Source organism: Magnolia sinica, chromosome 13 (genome assembly GCF_029962835.1).
Source record: "Magnolia sinica isolate HGM2019 chromosome 13, MsV1, whole genome shotgun sequence".
Lineage (NCBI taxonomy): Eukaryota > Viridiplantae > Streptophyta > Magnoliopsida > Magnoliales > Magnoliaceae > Magnolia > Magnolia sinica.
In genome coordinates this window covers 73,005,610-73,011,609 of record NC_080585.1, presented here as the reverse complement: position 1 = coordinate 73,011,609, position 6,000 = coordinate 73,005,610, and positions in this window count along the sequence as shown.

Sequence of the window (6,000 nt, the reverse complement as noted above, 5' to 3'; positions counted from 1 at the left end):
AGAAAAGTGAGAGTAGTGCAAATGCTAAAGCACTAAATGCAATTACTTGCGCACTATCACGGGATGAGTTCAAAAGAATCATCTCTTGTGATACCGCAAAGCAAGCTTGGGATATATTAGAAATGACACACGAGGGTACTACAATTGTCAAAAATCTAAAGTCCAACTCCTCACAACCATTTGAAGAAATTCATATGGAGGAAAATGAGATGTTTATGGACTTTTACACTAGATTGAATGACATTGTAAACTCAATGTGGGGTCTTGGCGATAAAATCCCAGAAAGTAAAGTATGTGCAAAAATATTACGCTCACTTCCTGAACGGTTCAATTCTAAAGTAACCGCAATCCAGGAACTTCGTGATACGGATAATATGAGGGTTGAAGAACTAGTTGGTTCTCTACAAACCTACGAGTTAAACTTTAAAGCTCCTAAAGGTAAATCTATCGCTCTAAAATCTTCTAAATGTAGTTCAGAAGAAAATTCTGATTCAGAAGATGACATGGCTCTTTTAGCTAAAAAATTTTACAAAATTTTCAAAAGCAAGAAAAGTGTTGATTTTCAAAAATCAAATGACAAAAAGAAGTTTAGACCCAAATCTCAAAAATCTTTGAAAGATAGTCAATGTTACAACTGTCTAGAATATGGGCACTTAGCAAATAGATGTCCTAAAAGGGACAAACCCAAGAAGAAGGGTATGTTGGCTACATGGGATGAATCATCTGATTCTGAAGGTTCTGAATCAGAAGATTCTGAAACCAAGTCGGGCAATGAGGTCAAAGCTCTTATGACTCTAGCCAAATTCACATTTTCAGATAATGACTCTACAAGTGAAGAAAATCTGAATAGTGAATGTGAAAATGAAGATGATCTTCAAGATGCTTACAATGCCCTATATAAGGAAAGTGGTAAAATTGCTGTCAAACTTAAACTTCAAAAAGAAAAGTTTTCTAAACTCAAAAATTGTTTTGAATCGCTTGTTTTAGAAAAATCACAAATTTCAGATTGTTTTGAAAAATCAAAATGCGATTTGGAATTCAAAAACTCTCAAATTGTTGATTTAAAATTTGAAATTGAGAATCTTAAAACTGAAGTATCTTCTCTTCTAAGTTTAAAGGACACATGGAAATATGCCCAAGGTGATCCAAAGTTAGAAAAACTTTTATCCGGATCAAGAAAATGTGGTGATCGATCCGGGTTGGGCTATGATAAAAATCAACCTCCTAAACAAAAGTATACTCCTCCTATGTTTGTTAAAGGAGAGTCCTCAAACTCAAAAGGGAAAAGTACTTATCAAGATTTTTCTAAAAATTCAAAAACTTTTCAAAAACCTAGAAACAGCCATGTCAACTTTAATCAGAATCGAAATCCACTAGCTGAAAAGATAGTTGATTTACTCAAGGAGCTATTAAAATCTAACTCTATAGGTCATTCCTACAAATATACACAAAAGAAGACCAACTATGTTCCTAAACCCAAAACAGTTATGAAATGGGTTCCTAAAGTCACCTGTTTGGTTGCTCACACTGCTTTCAAAGCAACAAGTCATTCAAAGTGGTACCTAGACAGTGGATGCTCCAGGCATATGACAGGTGACAAAGCTTTATTCACCGATCTGAAAGATATGACTGATGGGTCAGTCACATTTGGTGATGGTAGCAACTGCAAGATAATAGGCCAAGGTACGGTTCAACTTTTTAATCTTCCTGTGTTTAAAAATGTTTTATACGTTGAAGGTCTAAAGCACAACTTGCTTAGTATATCACAAATATGTGATAATAACCATAATGTTCGGTTTTCTAATCAAAGTTGTGAGATATTAAATAATAAGGGTTCTGTAATATTAACTGGACGTAGAACGTCCGAAAATTGCTATATTATTAGTGAATCCAGCTCATCTAATCAAACATGTTACATGGTCCATACAGACGAGACGATTTATGGCACAAACGTCTTGGACATGTACATTATCGAAATTTATATCGATTGAGCAAACGAGAACTTGTAAGAGGTTTACCCAAACTTGAAATTAGATAAAATATGTGGTGAGTGCGGATAGGCAAACAAACAAAGAACTCACACAAAAGGTGAATTCAAATACCACATCAAGACCACTCGAACTTCTCCACATGGACTTGAGTAGGACCTACCGAGACGGAAAGTCGTGGTGGTAAAAGTACATCTTGGTAATAGTCGATGACTTTACCGATTCACTTGGGTAGTCTTCTTAAGGGATAAATCAAACCCTTGAAGAAGTAAGGAAAGTTCTCAAAAGGATTCAAACTGAAAAATCTTCTCAAATCAGTAAAATTCGTAGTGATCATGGATCGGAATTTGAGAATAGCAATTTTGAGAAGTTCTGTACTGACCAAGGAATATTACATGAATTCTCTGCTCCCAAAACTCCACAACAAAATGGAATTGTAGAAAGGAAGAATAGGGTGCTTCAAGAAATGGCTAATGTCATGTTGAATAGCATGAAGCTCTCTAAAAATCTTTGGGTTGAAGCAGTCAACACAGCTTGCTATATTATTAATCGAGTCTACACAAAAAAAGATAATAATAAGACGGCTTACGAATTGTGGTTCAATAAAAAGCCTACTGTTAAATACTTTCGAGTTTTTGGTAGCAAGTGCTATATTTTACGTGATCGTGAAAATTTGGGAAAGTTCGATACGAAGAGTGATGAAGGTATTTTTTTAGGATACTCTTTAAACAGTCGAGCTTATAGGGTCCTGAACAAAAGGACTGGTGTGATTCAAGAATCCATTAATGTTGTCATTGATGATCATTTAAACACACCAACTTCTAATTCAGATAATGATGAAGTACTAATCATTGATAAACCTGATACTTCATCAAATCAAACTGATTCTGAGTTGAGGACTGTTAAAGATCATCCAACCACACAAATTCTTGGAAACCCTCTCACCGGTGTTCGCACGTAGACAACTTGAGGATATATGTAATTATGTATGTTTTACATCCCAAATTGAACCATCTAACGTAAAAGAAGCGCTAACTGATGAGAAATCTGGATTGTTGCGATGCAAGATGAACTCAACCAATTTATAAGAAATGATGTTTGGTATCTCGTACCAAGACCTAAAAATAAACACATCATCGGAACAAAATGGATTTTCAAAAATAAGTCCGAATGTGGAAATATAATTAGAAACAAGGCTAGGCTGGTGGTACAAGGTTATACTCAAATTGAAGGGATTGATTTCGATGAAACCTTTGCACCGAGCACGTCTTGAATCTATCGGACTATTTATATCCATTGCATGTTTTAAAAAGATAAAGATCTATCAGATGGATGTAAAAAGTGCTTTTCTAAATGGCGATTTACATGAAGAAATCTATGTTGAACAGCCAATGGGATTTGAAGATTCCAAAAATATTGATCATGTATATCGGCTTAAAAAGGCACTTTATGGATTAAAACAAGCACTTAGGGCATGGTATGAGAAACTAACAAAATTTCTTTTAACTCATAATTTTCAAATGGGATCATTGATAAAACTCTGTTTGTTAAGAAACATAATGATCATATCTTAATGGTACGATTTATGTTGATGATATCATTTATGGATCAACTTGTACTAACTTGACTACGAGTTTGCAGATTTGATGAAATCACGAGTTTGAAATGAGCATGGTTGGGGAATTGACTAATTACCTTGGATAGCAAGTAAAGCAACAATCTGAAGGAATATTCATTTCTCAATCTAAGTATGCCTTGAATCTAATCAAGAGATTTGGATTTGAGAATGGCAAGAATTTCGATACTCTTATGAGTACTACCCTGAAACTATCAAAAGACTCTAATGGTAAAAATGTTGACTCAAAACTTTATCGGAGTATGATTGGTAGTTTGTTATATCTAACTGCTAGTAGACCTGATATTTCTCTAAGTGTTGGTATTTGCGCAAGATATCAAACTGATCCAAAAGAATCACACTTGATTTTTGTCAAGCGAATTATTAGATATGTCGCAAATCTGTAAATCTCGGTCTGGTATCCTCATGAAACCAACGTTCAATTAGCTGGGTACTCTGACTGGGGTGGTAATCTAGATGATAGAAAATCAACCGGTGGTGGTTGTTTTTCATTGGAAATTGTCTAGTTTCTGGTTTAGTAAGAAACAAAATTCTATATCACTTTCACAGCTGAAGCTGAGTGCTGGTAATGCGTGTACACGACTTGTTTGGATGCAACGAATGATAAGTGATTATGGAATTAAACAGGATTCTATGTTATTACATTGCGATAATTCCAGTGCGATAAATATTTCAAAAAATCCTATTCAGCATTCTCGTACTAAGCATATTGACATTAGATTTCATTATATAAGGGAATTAGTAGAAGAAAAAGTTATATCTCTAGAATATATTCTTACTGAAAATCAACGTGCTGATATTTTCACAAAACCTCTTGATAAAAGCAGGTTCAAAAAGATGAAATTTGATCGTGGCATGTGCATTTTAAATTGATAATTTATGCCTTCTTGTATTATAGTGTATATATTTGCTAGATTGAATTTCAATTTTTGTATAATTTGCAAGAAATATGAAATTACATGAATCTTTGTGTCTAATCTGTATCCTCGTTCGGGTAATAAATCTGACCTGACTTCATTTATGGTTCGTGTTATCCATGTTATTTCTAATGGTACTCAGATTTGTTTGCCTTCCTTAATCTGTCATTTTATTCTTCAGTTTCGCCTCCATCCTGGTCATAGTGACATTCCATTTGCATACTTTATGACTGTATTGGCTACTCATATGTTAGTCGATATGCCTGTTGATGAAGCACCTATCCATCATCTGATCTTCAACAATACAAATATTAATAAGATGAAGTTGGATCTGCTTCCTGATCAAGGTGGTGGTGGTGGTGGTGGTCCTGAAGAAGCTGGTGTTGATATTAATATGGATGATATTTTTGAGGAACTGGATTCTGACTCTGCTAATGATCCAGATTTTGTACCATCTGATGTTGATACACGTCTGAGTGCATTAGAAGATAAAGTTGAGAATATTAATGTTCAGTTGGAAAACATGTCTGTTGCTCATGATTTGCAATTCAAGTACATGCGCAAATATCTTAGGCGCTTGAACAAAGGCATGCACCAACTTGATCCTTCTATTCCTGCTCCATCTTCAAGTTCTAATTCTGACTAGTTTCTATGAGACTTTTGGGTTGTAATAACTTTATTTCTTTGCTCTTGTTTGCTTGAGTTTGAGTTGGATTCTATGCTGGATGTTTGTTCTTAATGTAATATTTATGTTGGATATCTGTGATGCTATCTTGAGTATCTCTATGACTCTTTTGCTATACTCTATTTCTTCCTCATATTTCCTCTCATGACTTCCTTTCTTTAGTTCTCCTTTGTCATATTGTGACAAAAAGGGGGAGAATGGTTTGTTCTTAATGTGATTGTGAGGGGAGTAGCAGTGGTTATGTTACCCAGGGGGAGTTAGGGGGAATATATGTTTGATCTTGAATATATGTTTGATCTGGTTGAATGTTGAATATTGATTATTGATTTGCAGGTATTAACCAGTTGTTTTACTTTATGTTTATCTTGGTTATGTGTTTTGTCACTAATTTGACAAAGGGGGAGATTGTAAGTGTTATAGTTTCTATCCCTATCTGTTGTCAAATTTGTGGTGCCAAAATCACTATTATACTCTGTTATACATAACTTGCATAAGTGAAGCTCTCTCAAGGATCAACATTCATAATCAAGCAAAGCTCTCAAGTACAAGACTCGGGATCTTGAATGAAAGAACTGATCACAAGACAAGACTCTTGAATGAAAGAACTGCTCACAAGACTCAAGCTGAAAAGAAAGTACAAGGCAAGACTCAAGCTGAAATCAAGACTCAAGCTGAAACTCAAGTTGAACTCAAGACTCAAGTTGAAAGTCAAGCTGAACTCAAGACTCAAGCTGAAACTCAAGCAACTTTCAAGATTGAGCTACTTCAAGGTTT